Raw genomic sequence first — 26713 nt, 5'->3', positions numbered from 1 at the left:
AACAGTGAAGTCCTGGACGCCGCTGGCTACCCAAATCATGGCCCTGACTCTTAATAACTCTATAAGGGCCTGCAACGGGTGGGTCAGTGGGGATATCCCACCGAAACCCACTTTTAACAAACTGGGGCAGGAGTCACGCTTAGATTATATCTTTGTGGAGATGCGTGACTGGGCCAAGGTAAGCAGCTTTCAGGTAACCCCACGTGATGAAAGCGACCACAATGCGCTGACCCTGAAATTCCTGATGCCCGGCACTACCATTGAGAACCAGATGGCTAATACCTCCCGGGACCCTAGAGCGATTCTATCTAGAGATAGACGCAGAATCAGATGGGCTAAATTCATAGGGAACCCAGAAGCCATTTCCCGGCTTTATGCCACAATAGTCCCGGTTTTAGAAAGAGTTGAAGAACTTATTTTATTATGCCCGTCTGTGGAGAAACACAATAAACTCGGGGACCTTCACTTGGAGCTTACCAGCGCACTAGCGGAGGTATTGAACCCGCGAGTATTGGAAAAGAATGGCAAGCAGACGAAAGTCTCATGGTATAATATAGCCTGTAGGAAGGCTAAAGCCGAACTCCTCGAGGCCATGAAGCAAAGGGGTAACACCGTGCTGATTAGGGCTAAGAGGAATGAATATAAATACGTAATTCAAACTGCCAAGACTGAGTGGGATAATGAAAACTGGTCTGAAATGGTGGGCGCCCTTAACTTTAGAGATGTCCGGAAATTTTGGCAGATTGTGAAAAATGGTTCTGTGGCTCCAACACCAGCAGTAGAGGCTAATATTGCTCCTAGTGTCTGGGAGGCTCACTTCCGTACTCTATATTCACAGGCTAGCACAGATCACGTAGAAGACACAGATAATCCAGTGATAGGCCCTAGCCCCTTAGTGGCCCAGGTAGAATTTACTGTGGCGGAGGTTGGTGCGGCAATTGCTAAACTCACAGCAGAGAAAGCTCCGGGTTTGGACAAGCTCCCGGGAGACTTGTTCAGACATGAACCAACTGTCTGGGCCCCTTATCTACAGGTCCTATTTAATTCAATCTTGGGTGGGATGGAGGTTCCTAGTACTTGGCTGGGGGCAGAGATTGTACCTATCTTCAAGAAGGGCTCTCCTCTGCTCCCAGCCAACTACAGGCCTATCAGCCCTATAGACGTTCCACAAAAGGTCTTTGCAAGGCTGATCTTGGACCGCCTATTAGAGTGGATGCTTGATCACTCAGTCCTGAGTCCCTATCAAGCAGGGTTCAGGAAGAAATTCTCTACCATAGATAAAATTTTCCGCTTGGCCCTTTTATATTGGAAAATGGTAAAGTTGGAGGGTGGCAGCCTCTATACCGTTTTCGTAGATCTATGGGCGGCTTTTGATCTCGTACCCCGCAGAAAACTCTGGTCCTTCTTATCCAATATGGGGGTACCGCAACACCTTCTAAATATGATTGTCCGTTTACATACGGATAATTATGCGCAGGTTAGATGTGGCCGGGATGGCTCTCTATCTAATAGATTCCCTGTTGACAGGGGGGTAAGACTGGGCTGTGTGCTGGCACTGACCCTGTTTTGCCTCTATGTCAACGGGGTAATCGCCCATTTAAATGGGGTAGAGGACGGTGATGCCCCCAGACTTGCTGGCAGCAGGGTGCCGGCGATTATGTTCGCAGACGACACCCTGCTGCTGTCTAAATCACCTATGGGGATTCAACGAGTCCTTAATGAATTTGAGGCATTCTGTGGAAACCATGGCCTTGAGATTAACACTCTCAAGACCAAATATATGATCTTTAATCCCCCATCAAAGACACGTCCCAACCCATGTATTGGTGCAAATAGGCTGGAGAGGGTCAGAACCTTTGAATATCTAGGGGTGACTCTAAATGAGAATATGTCCTGGGGTCACCATCAAATAAAGTCCCAGCTTAGACTGGCCCAACTGGCGGGAGGAGTTGTTAGCCTTATAAATAAAAACAAATCTACTATCAAGGCGATCGGTCCCCCATTAGAGATATAAGGGGCACAGGCCAGGGGAGCGGTTATGTATGGTAGTGAACTCTGGGGCCATATGTGCAAACGTGAGATGGTGGCAACTGAGAACAAATTTATTAGGCAGCTTTTATCGCTCCCGCCTAGTACCCCTCTGTTGCAGATGAGGCTTGATTTGGGATTAAGGCCACTTGATGAAGATCTGGGTGTTATGCCCTTAACCTTTTGGCGCAGAGTATGGACCACACCAGAGTTGGGAAATTATAGGTCTGAGCTGCAGGAAATTTTGACCTACTCGATTGTAGGGAATATCCCCTGGTTTCAACACATAAAAAATGAGCTTGTGCGCTTGGGACTAGCTAATTTATGGTTTGATCCTGCGACTGCTTGCCCCATGGTTTCTCGGAAGCAGTTGCTTTCCCTATACCATGAAAGTAAAATCGTGGCATATAGACAGGGCATACAGTCTGGTACATTGACCGATTCCTTCTTAAAGATTAAGGACACTTATAAATTGGAGGGAATCCTAGATGTCATATTTCCAACTAACACCAGGAAATTGTACCTACAGTGGAGGTACGGAAGTCTACCACTCCGTGCCTTCACTAGTAAATGGACTGAGCCCTCCCGGAGTCATTGCCCTGGGTGCAATTATGAGCAGGAAACTGAGCTGCACATATTGTTTTTTTGTCGAACTTATGCGCAGGCAAGAAGGCACTGGATTGTACCGGCCTGTAAAAACCTGGGCTTTACCCACTGTCTCCAGGCATATAGGGTTCTTAAAACGGATCTCTCTGGCATGGTAGTGTTTGCGGTAGTCAAATATTTGGAAACCTTCTGGCAGAAGAGAAGACGTTTATTATCCAGGGCTCCAGAACAATTGTTTAATTTTATTAAATATCAACATCCAATTAGCTTTTGTACACTTTTACTGTTTTTATGGACTAATCAAAACTGCCTGTATGATGGTATGATCTTATGTATTAAGGAATCATGCTGCTGCTTTTATGATATCTGATTAACTGTCTATGATGTAATTAACTGTTTTATTTGTATAATAGTTGTGTTTTATCTTTTATGGCAGATGTTGCCAAAATAAAGATGTTGATGATGAATACAATAGGCTCCACAGTCAGAGTGAAGACTGCCTAAGGTAAAGTATAGGGAAATTAAAAAAAACATATTCAGCTTTACAACAGTAAAAATATTGTAGAATTAATTACAAGTAGTTTAATTATATTTCAATAACAATAATCTTACATTGATGTATACATTCAAAAAGGTTGTTAAACTATTGTATATCGAAATAATAAATATTTTATTTTTATATTTTTGGAAATAAAATTATATATATTTTTTAACTATTCTAAGTAATTTAATTTATTTTAACATTATTTTCTATGTGGTTTTAATTTAAGTACCTGTCTCCATTATTTTCTATTGGAGGGTGCTGCAGTATCAGTGTTTGGCCATGCGTGGTGCTAGACTTTGTAATGTTTCTTTTTGGCAGTATTAACTTACAATCTTAAATTTGGCTCCACACCCTTTTCAGGGAATGGAGACATGTAAGTCAACACTTTTGATTAACTTTACACTTGAATTTTGTGAATAGCCAAAAGCAGCAAAGTTACTCAAAATCATAGAAGGAAACTTGTACATGTAAACTACTCACAAGTGTAGATTACCGTTGTGTATAGCCCAGTAAAATTGCAAAATTACTCGAAAGTATAGACTCACAAGTCTCCACCCCTGAAGCACGGTGGAGCCAAAATTACGAGTGTAAGGTTCTACTGCAGGAAACCCTTCGGAGGAGAAACAATTGTAAGTGCCTATTAAAGGATTTGATATACCATATTATGCAGGGGTCATAAAGGGCTCCCAAGGAATAGCATTTCTAGCCAAGACCATCTCACCTTTTCGAGAGGAGTGACAATGGGTGGACCCTAGGGTTACTACGTATCGGTGAGGGTAACATGGAATAGGAGAAGGATCCTCAATATTAACATATATGCACCCCTGGAGACTCCAGAAGGGGTTTATGGACAATCTGTGCCCCCTTTCATAGACTCTGTTGGAGATCTCAAAATTTTGGGAACTTCAATGAAGTAATGAAATGAGAATTGGGTAGATATTCACCCCATACGATGCACTCAAGAGTACTCTCGGAGATGGAGCCTTTCTCTCACGCTATGGGCACTATTGATTTCTGGAGAACACTCCACACTTGGGATAGATAATATACATTCATGTAGGGGGCCCATTGAACCCTGTGGCGCTTTGATTATGTATTTGTCCCAGTGACTGAGGTAGCGTGGGTGAGAGACGCATAATATATGGTCTGGTGTATATCAGACTGCCCACCTCTGCTTATTAAACTAGGCGCCCAAGAGCACGGCAGGGTACATACCAGGAAACTGGAAGCATGGTCCCTAAAAAATCTTGATATTACAAAGTCCTGATGGGTTGACTCCCAGATATACTTTGAGGATACTGAGGGGTCGGTGGCCTCCCCGGTCACGCTTTGAGAGGCGTATAAGACAGTGTTCAGGAATAGACCTACACCACAATAGCCATCAAAAATACATAGGGAATAACAGACACAACAGATGGAATAACACCTCCTCTAGTTGGAGAAGACATAGGCGAGCACTGGGAACCCAACAACATACCTACACCTGGGGCGACCAGAAAACAATACCGTAACCACACGCTACAAGCAGCCTGTCAACATTACTTTGGGGGTACTGAAGAAATTCTATGAAACAGTCGATAAGGCAGGCCATCTCCTTGCATAAAGAGGTAAGATGGAGGAAGAGGTGTGCTGGGTGGCTGAGGTGCTGACTGAGGCAGGGGAAGTTGTCCGCTCTAACAGGGTGATAGTGCAGACATTCGTGAAGTACTACAGAACACTCTATGTCACTCAGGGAGACCGCACTTAGCAATAAATTGAGGCGTTCCTGGAGAGGTGACAGTCCCCATCTTGGACAAAGCTGATAGTGACGCTCTAGGGGTAGACTTACTAATAGACAAGATAGGAGAGGTACTGACGAGTATGAAGTTAGGAAAGGCATCAGGTGCCAATGGTCTCCCTGGAGAATTGAATAAAAGGCTGACCTCGCCCCTTAAATCCCACTTGCTGAATCGCAGCCAGGGACACAGGAGACCTGCTGCCAGACCTTAACCATCCAATTATTGTAGGCATCCCCAGGATGGTAAACCAAGGAACCACTGTTAATCATACAGGCCCATCTCACTACTGAATACAGAGAGTAAGATCCTAGCCAAGTTCCTGGCGAACAGAATTGCCAGGGTGATATCCCCTGTGGTCCATGCCGACCACAAGGATTTTCTGCCGAGATGTGCAACACAATTGAATCTCGGACAGCTGCATCTGCGGCTAGATAGACTTAGCTGACTAAGATCCCCGAAGCTATAATGTCAATAGACAATGAAAAAAGCATTCAATTTTATCGACTGGGACCTTGTGATGGTTTTGATTTGGACCCAAGTTATGCGCATGGGTTGTTGTAGACGAATCTAGGACTCTAGTTAAATATTCCCGATTTATGCCCTTATGTGGTTCATTCAGTCAACATTCCAATGTACAATATATGCATTATCTGAATGATACCACTGCTTGAACACGTACAGTATAATACTCATTTTTCGTGTATATACAATTTCAAAAACATTTTATGTATTTTCGGGTGGGATGGAAAACACATGCTTAGATATGTTTTAATTGCTTAGTAATTAGTAATGATGGACATTATACGTGGAGTGGGTGTTGTAGACGAATCTAGGACTCTAGTTAAATATTCCCGATTTATGCCCTCATGTGGTTATATCAAATCATATCCTTATATAGGCATAAGAATTATACCAATATTAAGACATAGCCAATGCTATCAGATTCCAAAGTACTTTTATTTTGGTACACAGGAACAGAGATGCTAGTTCCCAAATCCCGCCAAGCAACAACCGAGAGCTTGAGTCGACAAGTCTCCCAGTGTGTTACTTCAGCGGGAAGGGGGTAGTGGATAAAATAACAAAAGAGAGAAGAGAGAGAGTTCTGGTGATTCCTCTCACGGTCCGTCCAGCAGACTTCTGTTTGAAGAATTACCTGCAAGAATTTTACATTAATTTTAATAACTCTCCTGTAACCTACTTATAGACTCTAATACTCTGGTCTACTCCTTTGCATTCCTACCATTGCTATTCCAGAACTCTGCTGCTCTTCTATTTTCTATTTTCTTCACAAGGTGTGTAGTGATTGCAGGCTCCGTCAGCTAAATATAAAACACAAACTCCCTTAGTATCGTGTGCCTTCTCTATCCCTGTCCTTTCCCTGTTTATTAGATTTCCTCAACTTACTTAATTTTCCTTTCTGTGTGTTCTAAGTTCTGTGGTACCTGTCAGTTTTTCCCTCTGTAAATCTTGTTAGACTTGTTCTGTGCTAAAATGAAATTCGCAAGATGATTAGTCTAAACCTCTGTGTCTTAAACACCTGCACTAACATATGGGTCTTATCAAACTCACTTAATTTGCTTTCTGTGTTGTCTTGTACTTGGGTCAGTGTTTGTCCTTCTAACTTGAACTTCTACTGCTAAATTTTCCGAAGAAGATGCACTCTGGTGAAGACACTTTAAATTCTAGGATTGCGGTTTATCAGGTAAGTCTTTATCTTCTCATAACATTAATTTACTGTGACTTGGGCTTCGAAACCCAGCGTAACACTTAGCTCTTGTCGACTTCGTTTTTTCTCCTCAGCTCCGTTTAAGACATAGCCAATGCAGTCCAAATACGGCAAGGCTACTCCCATAGACTCCTGGAAAGCACAACGTGTTCTTAAACAAACCAAGCCTCCAGCAGCCCGGGAATTCCCCCTGCTTCTGTATTGGTTTGTCCTAGAACTGCCGGAGTCCTGAAAGAACTGCGAGTTCTTAGTGACGTCTTATGTCCAACCTTACGTCAAACTCGGCACCTTCCAGGTATAAATATACCAGCATCTGCCCTAGCAAAACACACGGTGGTTTGGAGCAGATCGACTATCTACTTGCCCGACGCCCTGCTGTAGCAAGTGCCGAAGGCAGCCGACCCTCCCACTGACGCACTGAGAGAGAGACGCTGTCTTTTCTCCTGCCGAGAAATCCAGCTCCAGTGTTTCCCTGTCACCCTTGCGGGTTGCTGGGAGATCGAGTCCTGAGAGAGAGATACACGACCTCCTTCATTCTATAACCAAGGTACGGAGCTGATTAGACCCTTAGAGAATTCTTGATTTAGATTCTTGGCAGAAACTACCTTAACTCAAACTATATCGTACTTACTCCTTCCCATGTACTAGGCTTAGGTTAGGTACACCGGGGTAGGCGTATCTTAGAAGCACCAGTTGAGTACGTTTAGTACTTATTTTATCATTGTATGTATTGTACCCATTTTAAACACCGTATGGCTTAGAAACCATACCATGCTTTTACAGTATTACTTTGTAATACTCTTTTTACTGTACGCACTTTACTTTACGACAAGTATTGCAATTGTAGCAATTCACTTCTCTTGCATGAGAAAGAAGACTGTTCAATAAATAACCTCTTTTATTGAAAACGCCCATCTCTCTGTTTCTCTGCTCTTCTGGTGAAACTAAGCATGCACTATTGACTGAATAAAATAGCTATCTATTGTTTCGCGACTCTGGAGGTATACTCCTTATTCTGGAGGGAGCAAAGTTGTCATGTTTATGTGGTTGTCAGAAACTAATCCCTTCTTGTGCACTCGAGAAAGTTTCTAGTGACCTCTGAGCCAGCTGGCATTCATAATTAAGTCTCACATATTCAATAGAGACCTAGTCGACCTAGTCCTACGTCTAAACTATTGTTTATGTTATTCCATTGCGCAGAGCCTATTGGGAATATAGGAACTACACTACATGGTGCCCAACGTTTGGTAAGGCGATAATTTAACGCTAGATACTAGAGTAACTCAGTCGTGCTTTTTTCCCAGACTCCTTTTTCCCGTAAAAACTCCAATAGATGTCTGGAGTGGGTAAAAGGTTAATATCCGCCAAAACTAAGTAGGATGAGAATCCTATGAATTAGTTTTTGGTTTAGTCAACGTTGAAGGATACAGTGTTCCAAAATATTGTGCACCTAATCTTTGTTTCCTTGAAACTTGCTCTGCAAACTTTCAGTCAACAAAAATGACGGAAAGTGAAGAAGTAAGGGAGAGAGAGGCTTTGGCAGCTCAACTGTTGTTAGACGACACAGCTCTCCAACAAAATGACCCAGATGCTAAAATAATCCCGGTCAATCTAAGAAAGAGTGTAACTTACAAACTTATAAATAATGGAGTACCATCAAGAGGTGGTACAGTCATATTTGTGGTAGAGGCACATGAAGATCGGCAGACAGAGGTATTCTATTCATGGATACATTTTCAAGCAGCAAATGCTGTGACACACGATTTCCACTACTACAAAGCAGAGGAACATCCAGCGGAATACGTCCCTTTCGAGGACGTTGAAATTCCACTAACTTACCAAGAGCATCAGCTCTGGTTTAATGGCGCCCTAAAACACCAAAATCACATCACCAGGCTCGGTCCACTAGGTAGACCAGGAGCCACATGGCCGGTTCTAGCCAGCTATACACCACATCCTGACATTAAAGGAATGACAAGCGGAGAACTTTTAGTTCAGCTAAAACAATTAATTAAAATACATAGACAATTGGTCCAATGTGTCATGTGAACTTTAACAGTCCAACCAGCAATAAAAATTCCACAGCACACCCCTTACCAGGGGAACACAAATAAAATCACACCACAGACTATACAATCAGTCATTGGCAAATTACCAGCAAAACGGGAACAAATTCCATTTTGGTTAGCTCAAAAAATTACTCAAATAGAGGCAGTATTTCCAGATACTACACCTAATGAAAAACACTGAATTCTGACAATCTGTCTACCAATGGGGATCGCACCACATGTGGAGGACTGTGACACTTGGGGAACAGTCTTTGCTTCAATATACACAAAAACACATGGTGTTCCGTCTAAGGCGGTTATACCAGACGTACTAAGACAGATTCAAAATGAATACGGTCCAGAGCCTGCTTTAAATGTAGGTATGAAATTACTGAAAGACTTTAAGCAAGTCTCGGCTATATTACTAGCCAACATAAGAGGAGAAGCAGCATCTGTGGCGATCCGCCAAAAGTTAAAAGAAACAGAAGTAACAGAGCAACCTTTTGAACTTGCCAGAATAATTGAAAAGTGCTATGAAGAATTAGGTAGAGATAGTTTGGGTGAGAAACCACTAAAACCCCAACTAACTGAAAATCCTGAAAAAAGCTTTATTAAAAATAATCTCAATAATCTAAAAAAGAAGTGGGAGGGTAATAAACAAACCACTCCCAGAGAAAAACAGTTTCAGTCCAGAGGAAGGTCTCCCCAACGGAGAAATAGATCTCCAGAACGGGGGGCAGGTCTCCACAACGGGAGCCCTATGAAAAAAGATACAACCTTAGAAATAGGGATAATTTAAGAAAACCAGACAGATATCAAGATAATGATACACGTCCCTCTTGATCTTTTCAGACTTCCTCACAGAAATCGGAAAGAAGAGGACGGTCAAAACATAAAGAAGAGCGCGTCAAGTCCAAAGACAAGGAACCTGCTCATCAAAGTAAAAAATTACAATTTCCCAAAAAGAAGGTAGCTAGTATTAAAATAAAACATGCCGAGGAGTCTGAGGACACAACTCAAGAACGGAGAATGGGCCCAGACAATGCTAGACAGCGCAATAGAAGTGACCATAGCTCGCAAGATCCTGATGAATCTTCTGGAGACAGTGGACACGAATGAATACATTCAGGTGGAAACTGCAGACACCAGAGTTTGTGTACCGCATAAATTATATGAAATAACTCTACGTATAGAAGGGGACAAAACTAGGAAAATAAGAGGTCTCTTTTCGGAGAATCTATCTAAAGGCTATGATATCCTTCTAGCAGAAAAAGACTGGCCACAAGAGTTTGTCAGGGAGTGCCCACATGGCGAAGAAATGATTATGCCTGCCTTCTCAAATCACATTCCAATTCATAAAAAATACGCATATGATAGAAAATGGGCAGTTGCCCAAGCCCCTGCATTATATAAAAACCATGTAGGATGGGATGAGGATTCTCCTCACCATAAAATTCAGTTAAAAAATCAACCTACTGCACAGAGGCAGTATCCTGTTAAGCAAGAAGCTAAAAAACAAGTCAGGGAGATTTTAGATCAACTTGAATACCAGGGGGTGATTGAAACATGCACATCTCAAATGAACAACCCATTGTTTCCTGTCTCCAAACCAGACGATTCATATCGTCTAGTTTTGGATTACAGACACCTAAAACGACATTAGATATTTCAAATGGTTTCTTCTGTCAAAACATTGCACAAGAAAGCAGGTATTTGACCGCTTTCTCCTGAATGGGGGCCTAAAAGCAATTTTGTCGTTTCCCCCAGGGATTCAAGAACAGCCCAGGATTATTTTCAGCCAGGGTAACAGAATTACTACAAATGTATGATGATGAGACATTATTTTATGTTGAGGACATCTATCTTACAGACGATGACCTGGAGACACACTTGAAAAGAGTGAACACCATTATACTTGGGTTCGCATCTGAAGGGTACAAATTCAACTTAAAAAAATCACGAATTGCCCACCTCACTGTCCTATTTTTAGGATATGAGTTATCAAGTGAAGGCAAAAGCCTAGCAGACAACTTCTTAGAGAAGTGTGCAGTACTCCAAGCTCCAAAAACGCAAAAAAACTTACAATCAATTCTAGGTTTCCTGAATTTCGGAAGAACTTACATTCTAAACTATGTAGAGAGGGGTAAACCCCTGTACAAATTAATAAAACCTGATTTCAAACCAATTAATTGGACACAGAAACACACAAAAATTTTACGATCAATACAAACATGTTAACTAAAACAAAACTGCAAACACTCGCAAACGAACGCAACCTTGTCATCCGAGTCATCCCAGGAAGATGCGGATTCACATACCTGACCTCTAATGAGGGAGAAACAGAACCAATAGCTTACAAATCACACTTGTACACACAAGCTGAAATAAAATTAAGTTCTACTAAAAAAATTCTGACTGCGGTCCAAACTGCAGTAGCAATAGAAAGAGCCCAAGCCAAAGGGAAGAGCATATCTGTTTTAACAGCAGTATCAGCCCTTGAGGCAGTAACAAGACAGAGCATTCCGAATGCTATGGCATTAGATCCAAAATGGATACAATGGGTTAATTCTCTTGCTGCGACAGACGTGATACACGCATTTGATCCCAAAATGAAAAAACTAGAACATCTAGAATACGAACATGAATGTCCTCTGTCGATCGAAATTCTGCCTCTCGAACAGTACACCTGTGTTATATACACAGACAGATTTGTACAACACTACGTTGTGGATAAACAAGTTTACAATGCAGCATGCGCGATTGTTAAAGGTCGCTGGCGCTTAGGTAAATTTAGACCAATGGTCACTAAAACTGAATCACTCAGAAACTGCACAGCTCAGCGAGCTGAACTACGAGCTTTAAAAATGGCACTTGAGAATGCCGATCGCGAATTCCCCACACTAATAGTGTGCGATTCATATTTCTGCGTCCATTCTTACAATAATTTGATGCAGACCTGGATTAAAAATGGTTACAAAGATGAGAGAGGTGTCACAATAAAGCATAAAAAACTATGGGAACAAGTAGTTCTTTTACAGGAAGAACTACAAAAGACTCACGTGATACATACGCAGAGTCTTCGACGTGATGGTGTTCACGTTACAGGGAATTCATTGGCTAACAGAGCCACAACGGCAGCGGGTCAACCGGCTTCCATAGCTACAAAAAAGCATTCTAAAAAACAAATAGATGGAGAAACCATGCTGGCAGTAAAAGCCTCATTAAAAGGCGACTATGCGGCATTACCTCTAAACTATCCACTCAACAATACATACATAATTGATGTGAAGTCCGTTCCTTTTGCTCAAATCCCTGGAGTGGGGGACAGAGTAATTCCAAACACGAACAGGAGGGCTTACTTGATTCAAGAAGCACACATGGGAATGGGTCTGAGGCAACAAGAGATCTTGAAATCTCTAATAGAATTGCAATCAAAATACTGGTAGCCGGGGATAAGCGTGCATGTTTATAACTTTGCATTAGATTGACAGGACTGCAACAGAGATCGCAGTTGTGAACCGGACCAGATACCAGCCCAGATACCTCTATTAGACAGCATTAGGCTACCTATACGCAGACGTCCACAAGGAAAGAAGCAATCCCATAAATATTAAGACGAGATTCATTTGGATGTGGCCCCAGCGCTTGGCTGACGCCAGAACTGTTATAAAAGATTTGCGAGTCTTTATCGGCACATGCGCAATTGGCATGCTACATTCTGACCAGGGTCCGTCGTTTATCTCTCGAGCTTACAAGGAGTCCATGGCCAGCTTGGGCATTGTATTGCGGTACTCTAGTACATTCCATCCTGAGGGAAATGCGGTAGTGGAAAGAAAAAAACAAGACATAAAGCAATCTATAACAGCGAGGGTATTAGGTTCGGGTGATGGGTGGGTCAAACATCTAATATGTGTCCAACGTAGTCTTTTATAATCTGCCAAGAAATTCTCTGGGTGGAATCACTCCATATGAACTTTTGTTTGGTACAAGAATGATAATCAAAAGACCTCAATAGTCAGACTTCAGTGGTGGAACAAAAAACTTTTGATATCAAAGATCGTTTGGCTGTTTTACAGGACTTAAATGAAACAAGAAGAAGTCTAAGTAACACAAAGCTAAAGCCAACGGCCACTGAAGAAAAACCACCTGTCCCAGCAAGACCTGTCTGGATTCCAAAGATTGGGGATCTGGTCGGAGAAAAGATCGCGGTAAAGAAGGAATTTGGGCCTTCTCACAGAAAAGCAGTTCCTGTATTGGCAATCAGCGGAACAAGATCAGTAGTACTACCGACCCTTGCTGGTAAAAAGGAGAACAGAGTTGTATCAATCGACCTGGTAAAACCACAAGCATGTGGCCAATAATAAGTAGTAGGCCCTGTGGACTCCCAAGATGTAGCAGAAGATCAATCCTTGCTACAATACAAGAGGTTCAAACTGAAAGACTAATCACATTTGACAAACCTGCAGTGAATAAAGAAGGACTATGCAACAAAGCCATGGAACTTGTGCCTCTTGAAACCCAAATTGCAACAGCTCATCATGAAACACCTGTCTACAATGATGTAGCCTCTGACTATACTAATATGACAAAAGAAGAAGCAACTACAAAGATTAATAAAAATCCTGAAGCACTTCCAACAATTGACAGAACTGCATCTGGCTACTTCATCAATTTCGATGACTTTTCTGAGGATCCAAGTGAACATGAAGAAAAGCCAGCAAATAAAACTTTCAAAGACAAAATAACTGAACTCTTTCATCAACTTGGAGAAACATATCTGATTTCACCATGGATTGAATTGTGGATTGTGTTAGGTGTACTTTTCCTCCTACTATAGCTCATTTTGGTTTTAAGCTGAGGAAAAATGATTGATGGAAAGTACCGTACAATGGACACAGCAACTCAGAACATCAACTTGGTTCTAAAGCCTCACAGATCTTCTCACATTGAAAAAAGAGAACTATCATCAGTAAACATCACAGCCATTCCTATACCTGGTGGTGTAGCATGGGACGCTACTGAATACGACATCTATGGCCCGGTTGAACTCTTGAAATATCCACATCAGTTCAAGGTTTCTTTAAGTGACTTTGTATCACCGAGCACTTTCTCTGATGATTGGGACTTTGAAAGTATTAATAATATGATGTCAGACTTAGAAATGTCAGCAAAATTTACAGAACATGATTATTTAGAAGGTTCCTCAGATTATGAAGAAATGTATTGCTTTAATCATTATGGACACCACTATTTGCATAAATCTGCTAATCCTAGAAATGTTTTCACTTATAATCAATAGGAACATTGTCCCACACCACCAAAAGGCAGCTCGAAAACATTTTATGAGAAATTCCCATATCTCTCAGGGTTTAACAACACAGATCCAGAAACATTTTATTTTAAAAATGTAAATAAGACAGGAATGAAAAACATGTTGACAAATACTAAACTGATATATTATGCAAAATGTTATGAAAAATTGTCTACATTTGGTTTTGAATTTTGGAAAAAAACATTGAGACAAAAACAGTCTGGGGTACAAAAGACTGGCAGGTACAAGGTATAGAATCATTATTTAGAGCCTGCATGATCCCAGAACAAATAATGTTCCTGAATGACACCATTCAACAAACAACCTGTCTTGGCTTAGCCAGGTTAAAGGACTTAAACAAACCGTCTATTCCAAAGCCCATAACTGATAGTAATAGCAACACAGATGTGGAAATAGACGTATCCCATATTTTACACCAAAACAGAACTAATCCTGATTGGAGAAAATGGTTGATCTGGCCCACAGACACTAACAACTGTCAAGATAGATTCCTAAACAAAACACAGGGGTTCAAGCAGAACAGGCCAGACCCAAGATATTCCCAGAGACAACATCCAGGGATAATAACAACATACAGTGTAGGAAAACTATGCCTCGAATGGCTACAGAAATCCACACTACCTGAAATTAAGCAACACTTGACCTTACTTAAAGAAGGTGCTGACTTGCCAGATTTCTTATTGGGACCTCACAAACAGCGTCAAAAACGTTTCATACACGCCGGTGTATATGCTGCTTACAACGAAGCTTGGAAAGTAACGCAAATTGAAACTGCTGAAAAAATACGGGGAATTGATCATATTAATTTAGAAAAATCACTGTCTGTAATGGACAATGGGTTAATGATTCTGTCCTCCAGAATTTATTCACTGAACAGCAGTGTATCATCTGCTATTGATATAATAGAACAGGATATGCTCATGTTACAACATGGCCAGTCCCAATTACGTTCTATTGTACAGTTAGGCTGGACGTTACAAAATCTCCGTTCAGGCTACGTGCCATGGCGTCTAATCAACACAATGTCATTGTTTTCTGTCTTTCACCTTACAGATAAACAAATCTCTTTGGCACAAAGAGGGGCAGACTATACGGTGCTAAGCATTGAAGAAATCGAGAGATTACCATTGACAATCTCCGAAAGACCTGTCATTGAATGGATAATACATGGCACCATTACAATTCCGATAACGACTTTTCAGTTTCAATATTGCCAAAAGCACATACCAGCGGGCCTGTATGAAAGGTTGGGTAAAGGGTACATCAAGTCTACCTGGATTCTACCTTACACACATAGATGTTGGAGTGGGGGAAAAAAGAGGTATTTCTTAGTGGTAACAACTGTAAAAATTCACTGAGCGGTACACTTCGGTGTAAAGGTATTAACTTACATGGAGCCTGCGAAGGTTCGTCAAATAACCTTTCATGCCACCTGCACGGCACCCCTGCTACACAAATAGAGCCTTTTTTCAGACAACTTTCCAACTGCAGTTACATTATGTTAAGTGACCGCAGCTGTTGTGGCATGATGCCAGGAAGGGCCTATCTCGTCAGTGTTACATCCAGGGTCACTTGCTGTATGCAAGTACTGTATCCAAACAGCAAACCAGACAAGGAGGCAACAATATGGCCTTCTCTGAATATCTCTTCTATTCGAATTGATACTTTAAGCAGAATTAAGTCTATTCTTTTACAAACAACTGTGCCTTTAACCTCATCTAGAGAAACGTATGATCTGCAAGTCGCAAGGACAGCAGCAGAGATACATGCATTATTATCAACAAATTATTATCAACAAATTGCCCGATGCATTTCGCAGAAATGTTAAGTCAAATCTCAAATATGTCTGATACCAGTGGCATCGCACATGTATTGAAGACAATTTTTTCGGGTCTGTTAACACCCTTTGAAGCAGTCCTGGGCATCTTCCCGAATTTCGTGCACTCTGTGTTCGGCGGCCTGCCTCTCATCTTGGGACTCGTAGCAGGAATCTTATTTTTGTTCCTTCTGCTCCGATATGGCAAGTCCAGTCACAGACAAAACTCAGGCTACAATGGAAGAAACGCTCCTGGCAATGCGATACCGAGATCAGATTACTAAAATCCTCAGCTTGACTCGGCTAAGAGATCTGAATACTACATGGTTTCTTTCGTTCATACCAATCTGGCAAGATTGCATCCTACCTGTTCTACGATGCCTGCTCTGTGGAGAGGAATGCATGTTAGACGTCTGTCTCACACTCCCATCAGCAGTACCTATGGATGTCGATACTTTGCTTGGTTCGGTAACGGCTCATGCAACGTGTTGTCCCCAGTGGCTAACTATTCTGATGACGGCATTTGTTGAGACCTCACCATTACGACTAGGTGGCGGTGAGGTACGAGATGAAAGCGGCACACAGGTGCAATCTTCTGTGACCATTGCTGATCTAGACACCGATGACGGCAATGCATCTCACATATGCACTATTTCTACTTTTTCAGATATGGTCCAACTTTCACCTACTGTTGTAGATGAATTCTTTGCCAGCCTATCTGAGTTAATGTTCTCTCCTAACAACGAGAATAACTTTTGAAAACACGAGCACACAGCATTCCCTGAACTCTGAATTCGGCCTTCAATTTTGATAAACAGAATTTATAAAAATCTTTTTGGAACTACTTTTACCCTGAAAGCGAAATTATTTTTTCCGGTTCCCAAAATATTTACCTTTCTGGCACATGTTACTCTGCTTAAAGTAGAACTATTCTTAGAGAACAAGATTTCTATTTTTGAAAACTCTAGAGATAATATTTTGACTTATATATATAAATATGTGATGAAATGGTCTCGACCTTCTCTTCTGTATTAAGAGCCATTTCATAAATGTAAATTTCGTGATTCATTCAATCAACATTCCAATGTACAATATATGCATTATCTGAATGATACCACTGCTAGAACACGTACAGTATAATACTCATTTTTCGTGTATATACAATTTCAAAAACATTTTATGTATTTTCGGGTGGGATGGGAAACACATGCTTAGATATGTTTTAATTGCTTAGTAATTAGTAATGATGGACATTATACGTGGAGTGGGTGTTGTAGACGAATCTAGGACTCTAGTAAAATATTCCCGATTTATGCCCTCATGTGGTTATATCAAATCATATCCTTATATAGGCATAAGCATTATACCAATATTAAGACATAGCCAATGCTATCAGATTCCAAAGTACTTTTATTTTGGTACACAGGAACAGAGATGCTAGTTCCCAAATCCCGCCAAGCAACAACCGAGAGCTTGAGTCGACAAGTCTCCCAGTGTGTTACTTCAGCGGGAAGGGGGTAGTGGATAAAATAACAAAAGAGAGAAGAGAGAGAGTTCTGGTGATTCCTCTCACGGTCCGTCCAGCAGACTTCTGTTTGAAGAATTACCTGCAAGAATTTTACATTAATTTTAATAACTCTCCTGTAACCTACTTATAGACTCTAATACTCTGGTCTACTCCTTTGCATTCCTACCATTGCTATTCCAGAACCCTGCTGCTCTTCTATTTTCTATTTTCTTCACAAGGTGTGTATGATTGCAGGCTCCGTCAGCTAAATATAAAACACAAACTCCCTTAGTATCGTGTGCCTTCTCTATCCCTGTCCTTTCCCTGTTTATTAGCTTTCCTCAACTTACTTAATTTTCCTTTCTGTGTGTTCTAAGTTCTGTGGTACCTGTCCCCTCTGTAAATCTTGTTAGACTTGTTCTGTGCTAAAATGAAATTCGCAAGATGATTAGTCTAAACCTCTGTGTCTTAAACACCTGCACTAACATATGGGTATTATCAAACTCACTTAATTTGCTTTCTGTGTTGTCTTGTACTTGGGTCAGTGTTTGTCCTTCTAACTTGAACTTCTACTGCTAAATTTTCCGAAGAAGATGCACTCTGGTGAAGACACTTTAAATTCTAGGATTGCGGTTTATCAGGTAAGTCTTTATCTTCTCATAACATTAATTTACTGTGACTTGGGCTTCGAAACCCAGCGTAACACTTAGCTCTTGTCGACTTCGTTTTTTCTCCTCAGCTCCGTTCCTGTGGTTTGCCGGTTCTGCAATCTCCAGCCGAAGATTACCTCAGTGAAGTTTTATTTAACGCCGCTAGAGGTCTCAAGGACGCCGGCAGGCTGAAAGGCACGGTTATTTAGCGGTCAGGGAAAGTGAATGCGGGGCTCTAAACAGGGAGGCAAGGAGACCGGGGAAGAGGGGAAATGGTCAACTAATGAAGGGGAACGAATATTAGGAGCCTACGGGACGGAAAAGGCTAACTAGGGTGTCCTCAGAATCCGGACACTAAAACGCTCCTCCTCAGGCAGGGAATCAGGTGAAGTGCGCAGTTCTCCGCACTCGCGCGCTTCACCAGCGTTCGATGTTTACTGTGGCGAAAGACTAGACCGCTGACTCCGCAGTGCGTCAGTGGTCATTCTTAGCTTCCATTGGTGTACTAATTTCGTCCATTGTTTTCCCTGAAGGTGATTTTGTTTACTTATTCCACTTGACCGCGCTAACACGCCGATCTGGAAACTTGGGGTTCTGACAAATGCAGTCCAAATACGGCAAGGCTACTCCCATAGACTCCTAGAAAGCACAACGTGTTCTTAAACAAACCAAGCCTCCAGCAGCCCGGGAATTCCCCCTGCTTCTGTATTGATTTGTCCTAGAACTCCCGGAGTCCTGAAAGAACTGCGAGTTCTTAGTGACATCTTATGTCCAACCTTACTTCAAACTCGGCACCTTCCAGGTATAAATATACCAGAATCTGCCCTAGCAAAACACACGGTGGTTTGGAGCAGATCAACTATCTACTTGCCCAACGCCCTGATGTAGCAAGTGCCGAAGGAAGCCGACCCTCCCACTGACGCACTGAGAGAGACGCTGTCTTTTCTCCTGCCGAGAAATCCAGCTCCAGTGTTTCCCTGTCACCCTTGTGGGTAGCAATTCACTTCTCTTGCATGAGAAAGAAGACTGTTCAATAAATAACCTCTTTTATTGAAAACGCCCGTCTCTCTGTTTCTCTGCTCTTCTGGTGAAACTAAGCATGCACTATTGACTGAGTAAAATAGCTATCTATTGTTTCCGCGGCTCTGAAGGTATACTCCGTATTCTGGCGGGAGCAAAGTTATCATGTTTATGCGGTTGTCAGAAACTAATCCCTTCTTGTGTACTCGAGAAAGTTTCTAGTGACCTCTGAGCTAGCTGGCATTCATAATTAAGTCTAACATATTCAATAGAGATCTAGTCGACCTAAGTCCTACGTCTAAACTATCGTTTATGTTATTCGAATGCGCAGAGCCTATTGGGAATAAAGGAACTACACTACAGGGTGCCCAAATGGCGTGAGGGTAAACAGAGAGGCTTTTGCTTTGGGAAGGAGAATGAAGCAGGGGTGTCCACTGTCACCCCTCTTATTTGCACTGTGCCTGGAACCACTGGCATGCTGGGTGCGCTGTACAGCTGACACATTGGGCTTCTCTGGGACCCAGAAAAGATATCGCTATACGCCGACGATGCTCTGGTGTACCTTACGGACCCAGAAATGTCAATCCCAGCGGTGCTGTTGGTGTTCTGTAGCTTTGAAATCTACTCAATATCTACTGGGAGAAATTATTTACCAGATGAGAAACTGAGAGGGCCTGGATTGAGTGGAGAGTGACTTAAGAATAATGCTAGTGGGTTTTAAATACTTAACAATTGAGAGAACTATGGACAGGCAACATTTCCTGGAATGGACCCTAGACTGAGTTGTGGGTGTCTTCTTTGAGGATGCAGAAATGTGGCAGAAATGCCGATTGCCAATTATGGACCGGGACGCTCTCTTCAAAAGAGTGAGCTGAGAGTCCAGTTCTAGAAACAACTGTATCCTTATGGGACTGTCATGTGTGCATTGGAGAGCTCCTCCCTAAACTCCTCCCATTTATTAGTAAGTATGCTCCTTTTTCAGTCACCCCCCGAGCCCCCCCAACATTTACTATCAAGTAGCAAACCTACATGTGCTAGGATCACTATGTAACCCTAAGCATATATAAGGCCTCTGTTTTCTGTACTCCTTAGACTGCCTCATTCATTTGCTAAGGCTTCTGTTTGACATAGTCTCCCTCATTTGAGGTTAATAAAGATGTTACTTTTATATTTCAGCTTCTGTGCCAATTTCTTTTTTTTTTGTTTAAAAGGACCAAGTATCAGTGGGACCGTGAGAAGGTTTCTATTTTCTACAAATGGCTCTCCAACGTGAACCTCATCAGAGAAGTGGCTATCTAAGGGAGTGATCTTGTCAGGAGACAGAAATCTACTGAGGAAGACAGGACAGAGCTCTACTAAGGAGGTACTCTGTGCACGGAGATTCTTGGGATTCTCTGTCTCTGCAGCCCAGTATATTTCTGGTCTTCCTAATTTTGATCCTCCACATGATGTCACTCATGACTGAGAACCTTTTTGGCGTGAGTATTCTAAAAACGACCGTTAGGTCATTCAGAACTTGGCAGTTAGAATTTGGTCACCAAGTGATTGGTAAGGGTTGTTTTGATGCAACACTTGCTGTTGGTTTTTGATGCCTTGGATTGGTAAGGTAGTTTAGTAACACTTACTGTGGCTTTTGATTTGTATGATTGGCCAATATTGGTATTTGTATGTATGTAATTACAATTTATGTAGGCAGGTAACAAGGAGATTTTTCTCTGTTTCAATTTGTTTGAACGGCGCAATGTACGAAGAGTACCTTAAGCTCTACTTTGGTTATAATACTTGCATATTCTGCAATATTTTTGGCATGCCTGTTTCAAGCACACATCAAAGAATGTGTTGCTTTTTGGAGGTACCATAGTGAGATGCAAATTAAGGGGCCGATTATGATTGCGGTTTATCCGCATCCTCCGGGCCGGCGGAAGCCACCGCCGGCCCGGAGAATGCGGAAAAACCGCTGCGGAGCCTCCAAAGACCCACCGCCATATTAGGATGGCTGGTGGGTATGGAATTCCCTCCGCCGCTATTCCGCCGCGGACGCATTACAACCGCGGCGGAATAGCCCTAATATGGTGGCGGTGTCTAACAGGATGGTGGGAAAGACATGCTTTTCCGCGGCGGCTGTTCCGCCGTGGAAAAGCATACGGACTTTCACTTCGGGGGCCCGTTGCGGGCCCCCTGGGTGAATGGGGGGTGGGGGGTGCACATAGGTACCCCCCTGCATTTGCGTGCACAAAGCAGCAGGCACTGCGTGGTGCCTGCCGCTTTGTGCATGCAAATGCGATGCATGCATTTTTTACCTTGCGGCGGGTGCATCTTGCAGCTGCACCCGCCGCAATGTTAAAGATAGAGGATGTGACTGCCACCCTGGCGGTCACATCCTAATCTGCTCGGAGGGAACGCCGCAGCCCCTGCGGATGTTCCCTCCTCCTCAGGGGTAGCGGACGGACTCAAGTCCATCCGCGATCCTAATCGACCCCTAAATTAGCCAGCTCCCCTGAGGGAATACCTAAATAGGTTTAGGTATAAAAACATATTTCTTCCTTGGTGATTCTGTATCCCCAGGGAATTAAAATATGACAATAATACAAACAAGGATCCTTTTCTGCGCATTTTTATAAATGGAGATATACAGAGTGATTTTTTGGTGTTCTGCCAGATAAAGCTAGGGAATTGAGTGTATTTTGGCTTCTTGGAAATAAAACAGTTTGATAGGCTGGTTTTTTTGCAGTCTTTTGGAATACTATTGAGAAGCTCTTCTTGTAAATATGACTTACAACTAGTATTTACAAATGGTCTGGTTTAAGTACAGTCTGTGGGCTGTCCTTTGTTTCTGTCCTAAGTGTTGATCTGTGGTTTAATCGTGTGTTTAAATGTCTACGTGGTTTGTGGTTTTCCCATTAGCCTTAAGCGCTGTATCATGTGTTCTGAGTGTATGACCCCTTCTGTATATGACTGGAATGAGCTCAATGTGTTTGTTTGTGTTTTCTTGATGTCATCAGTCTGTTGTGCAAAATGTCATTTAATTAATATTAAATAAAAATTAAATAGAAAATCCAGAAATGAACCATATGATATGCTTAATAACTACATGTTACTATTAGATTGATAAGAGTAAGCAACTATGCACATGTATAAACTGCCAATGCTTAAAAGATACAATTAGAATTCACATTGAATAGGAATAAAATAGGCTTCAAAAACAAAATTGTGTGCTTTGCAATAAATAAACAATTATAACATGTTACAACATTTTCCTTAGATACATTGTGTTAGATATAAACAGGCAAACACATCATCTGAGTAAATTGGATGTTGCTGAACTAAAAACACATATTATAGAACATGCATTGAAATGCCTCAGTTTTAGACAGTCACCGTGCTTCCATTTCAACACTGAAAAAAGCTTTCCAACAGCTGTGTTTTAACTGCCCCTGAGGAACAGCTGTTGTTTTGATTGTAGGTCACGGAGAGACAGGAATGGTGACTCAGCCAGGATTTTGTCAGTTAAACACAGGGTAAAATCCCGCATATCAGACTGCTGTTTTAAAAAGTCAAAAAATTAGTTTCATTATTTTGGATAATAGGAAAACATAAAAAGTAGGGATTTTCTTTCTTAAGGCCTTTTTACATAAGCACATTCTTGGTTCTGTCCTTTTAAAAAGTGGCGCAAAACTTTTCATGTTTCAAGTTAGGCTTCTGTGCTTAGTCTTATGAATGAATGTGTCTAAATATGATAGGCAAGGGATGCAGCTTGCTTTTCATATGTGGAATTATCAAAAATGATTGGTTTTATTAAAAAAAATAATTATGAAAAAAGTATTAGAAAAATAAGTGCTTTTAAATTCATTTTTTAATATTTATAAACCTTAATACTCATACTGTGACCTCCTAGCATTCAAATTAAATTTAAGTTGTGTTGTACCGCATAATGAGGAAATTTGCATATGAAATATCACTCTGCGCAGGCGTAAAAACTCATTTTTATAAGGGTATATATGATGTATTTTTGATTTCTCACTCCTGGGCTATCTAGAGATCATTCTGAGGATGACTATTATGCAAAATAATTATAGGATATTCATTTTTAAGTGCCCCAAATATCAAAGTCGAAATTGGGCAAAATTCACTAATTTAAAAACAAATTCTGCATTCAGAGCAGCTGTTAAAGTGCCTTAGGCTTCACTAAATGTGTACATTTAGCTATAAAAGAAATAGCAGACCTCTATATTGTTAGACAAGTATACTACACACTGCTTACAATTGAAAATAAATATAAAAAACCAGCAGAAGTTATTCTTTTAACTCTAAAACTGACAAACAGGGGGATAAGTGTTTTCCAGCTCTGTCTCTATGGTGACTTTGAATTGGGACAGCCGCATGGGAACCCTTGCACACAGAAGAGGACAGCTGGGAAGGGTTAAATGTCAGTTCTATATTTAGATGCCTAGCAGGGCTCCCAGAGCAAGGTCTGCTTTGACATTTTGACATCTGAAACCTTTTGAAAGACAAGATGGCAGCGCATGGAAAGAAGGAGGAGTTGTGCCTATTTTTTGTTGGCAAAAGCAAGTTTTTATGCACTCATATGAATATACCACAATACAATTGTATATGTGAGCTTGGCCATATATACAGCACTAATGCTTTTAGTTTGGCGCTTACTAGGGCTGAGCCAATGGTATTTAGTTTGACTTCATTTGCCCTTATATTACAACTAGTAAACTTACTAAAGGGATTTGAGGTTGGGTATTCATGTTTTTAGCTTCAACTTACTATTTACCTCCTCAGGGTTTGTTTATGCCCAGTTGCTACAAATAGGAGTTGATAGTGTTGACAGAAGTGAATCCTGTTTCAGGTTTCCTACTGTCAAAATGGGGGAAGGAGGCTAGCTCCTCTACAAATTAAGGCTAGGTAATATGTATGTTACTCTCTCTCTTTTTCTCAATTTTGTTTAGCCTGTCTAAGCTGTCTGTGAAATAGCAATGAGACATTTAATTGGCTATTCAGTAATACTGTTTTAAACATTGTTAGCATTAATAAAATAAATGAGTATATATGTTATGTTACTGCCCATCCTCTTTGATGAAATTATGACAGGATCAGTAGTCTAAATTGCTGTTCCCTTATTTTGATCTTTAAGGGGAACTAGATGTGGGTAGTTTTCGTTCTGCAAGTCTTAAGGTGATAACACCATTATTGTATGTTATTCTCATGCTACATAGTTTTGCAAGAGCATTGCTACTTTTTTATTAGCTAGTCTGTGTAAATAAACTGCCAGTCCTTATTAGAGCTTATGTTGCATAGTTTGGATCATGAAAAGTAGAATGCAGGAAAGATGCCCATGTGATCCTTAGAAGACATTTTTGAAGGAAATATTGTTTTATAGATAAGAAACCCTGTTAAATTAGCAGTTTTAGATTTTCCTGTTCCTCCTATAACATGAGAGCATGGTCCTAAGCATGCAATGTAGGTGCTTTTATTAAGAAGAATCAATATAGAAGTGTCTGCAGTCCTGTACAAGTAGTTTAAAATCTATAAGTAACAGTGTAGAACATTTCCTTTTTATTTAGGGTTTTCAGATTAGTACACAGGAATACACCAATGTAAGGATTTATGGTATGTCTGTGTTGTTTTCCTCTTTTTCTCTGAGTTTAGTAAATGAACACAGACTTCCTTGGCTGCTTGGGATTGGGTGATGTATTACTCTTGTCAGTTCACTAAAGAGTTCCTTTTATACTTGCCAATAGGTCCAGGATGTTTTTTTTTTTTAATTCACTCATAGATAGATGAAAGTGGTTCTTGGGTGCTTTGCTAATATATGGGGCGTCCCGAGACTAGGACATATTCTGAGACTATCCTCTCTGTTGATAGACTGTTTCTGTGCCTTGTCTAAAGACCTTTTGTTCTGTCCACCAATAGATATTTGCTGCCTTACAACCATTGCCAGAGGGGCCCAGACATCAGATTCAGCCTGGGGAGTCAGCACCAGTCCAGCTTGAAGCCAAAGTGAAGGTAACCAGCACAGGCATTGCTGGCAACTAGGACCTCAGTGAAGGCGGAAGCCCTGAGATGTAATGTGTACCCCTGCCACTGTCTTGGGCGAAAGACGGGGTCACAAATCAGAAAGGAGAAATTATGGATCAAGTATTTAATGTCCAGCTGAGAGTCACAGACTGACCAGAATGGCGAGGAGACTTTGCTTGAGGCGAGCCCTTTTGAAACAACGGTTGCTTCAGAGATCCTAGCATCAGGCCTCTGAATCCTGGTCCCAAAGTGAATACAAGTTTGCTTCTTTGTTTGTTGGTCAAGAGATACCTGAGCACACTGGATGCAATGTCTGGCCCCAACGAATGAGCAGTGCGCCAGCAGAGCAATACAGGAGTTAGGGAAGGACTTGAGTTCAGGGTACAGGTGCTGTGTCTCTGGTGCCTATTAGATTGCAGTGAGGAAAACTGGTGCACTGCCTGAGACACTGGACAGGATCGTTGAGAGCATTTGACCTCATTCATTTGCTAAGACTTCTGTGTGACGTAGTCTCCCTCATTTGAGGCTAATAAAGATGTTACTTTTATATTTCAGCTTCTGTGCCAATTTCTTCTTTGTTGGTTTAAAAGGACCAAGTATCAGTGGGACCCCTGAGAAGGTGTCTATTTTCTACAGAGCCATATACTGTCTCTTTGTGATATTCACAGATATATGAAGTATAAAAAGGTGCTGAGATTTGGAAAAATGTCCAAAAAACATTGATCAATGTTTTTTCAAATAATGATCAAAATGTTTTTAGATAGGACTATTAAAATGAATATGCTTTTTTAATTAGTAAAAGACGGCATGTGCTATTTGTTTGTGAGTTGTTTTTCCACCGTGCATCAAACTAATAAAAATGTAGATTGAGGAGTCTGAAGTGTAAGAAAGATGTTATTGTCTTCGTGTTTGAGTTGAACTATTCAAGTATGGTTGTCTCAGTGTTGTATAAGACTCCGAAATGTATTTGGAGTTTGGTATTGTGTTTTACCAATAACTTCCCAGTTGCTTTGGTCATATTGCCTATAAATCATTATATAAAATATATATAATATTAGTTATGGTGATAAAGGTTGCAAATTTGTCTTGATTTTGGATAACTGTATTTTCTGTTAAAGAGGATCTTGGTAAAATACCTTTTAAATAGTCATTGGCAAAACGTAAAGTACCCCAGCTTAGTTCATCTAATTTTGTGAATTTCATGTTACACTTGTTATGCAATATTATGTCATCATGCCCCTTCGCATAATTATGTGCTACCAAGGCACAAGAACAACAGAAAGCCAGCGGATGTTGTTCATGGTGCCTTTGTTTAAATGCATCCGTGCCAAAAATGTAACTGAACATGCATTTCGTGTAAAAATATAGTGCAAAATAGTGGGCCAGCATTTTGCGTCATTTTGTCCTAATTACCTGAATGCAAACTAGGCAAATTAACACACCCTAATTTTAACAAAACATGACTAATGAATGACTTGATGAGAAATTAACAAGGAAACGCACAAAGAAAGAAATTAAGGCCCAAGTATTAAATTTAAGATCCAGATTAAATATGTAATACAAAAATGCACAAAAATTATTTTATAAAAAGAAATTGAAAGGAGGGTAAAACATGAAAGGAATATAAGCGGCAG

At 41.1% G+C, this 26713-nt stretch overlaps 1 protein-coding gene and 1 long non-coding RNA gene across 3 annotated transcripts in view; one reads left to right on the top strand and one right to left on the bottom strand.

The window, feature by feature from the left end:
* LOC144783074 (uncharacterized) overlaps nt 1-25793 on the top strand; it is a 44134-nt gene extending 18341 nt beyond the window's left edge. Inside the window, exons 2-3 of the long non-coding RNA XR_013601385.1 lie at nt 3071-3139; nt 24975-25793. This is a non-coding gene — a long non-coding RNA (uncharacterized LOC144783074). The remainder of the gene's footprint in view (nt 1-3070; nt 3140-24974) is intronic.
* Nucleotides 1-26713, bottom strand: part of RINL (Ras and Rab interactor like) — a 387388-nt gene that overhangs the window by 289136 nt on the left and 71539 nt on the right. The window lies entirely within an intron of this gene.

Source organism: Lissotriton helveticus, chromosome 9 (genome assembly GCF_964261635.1).
Source record: "Lissotriton helveticus chromosome 9, aLisHel1.1, whole genome shotgun sequence".
Taxonomy (NCBI): domain Eukaryota; kingdom Metazoa; phylum Chordata; class Amphibia; order Caudata; family Salamandridae; genus Lissotriton; species Lissotriton helveticus.
The sequence above is the reverse complement of the archived record's forward strand: the minus strand, read 5'-3'. Positions and strand labels throughout refer to the sequence as shown.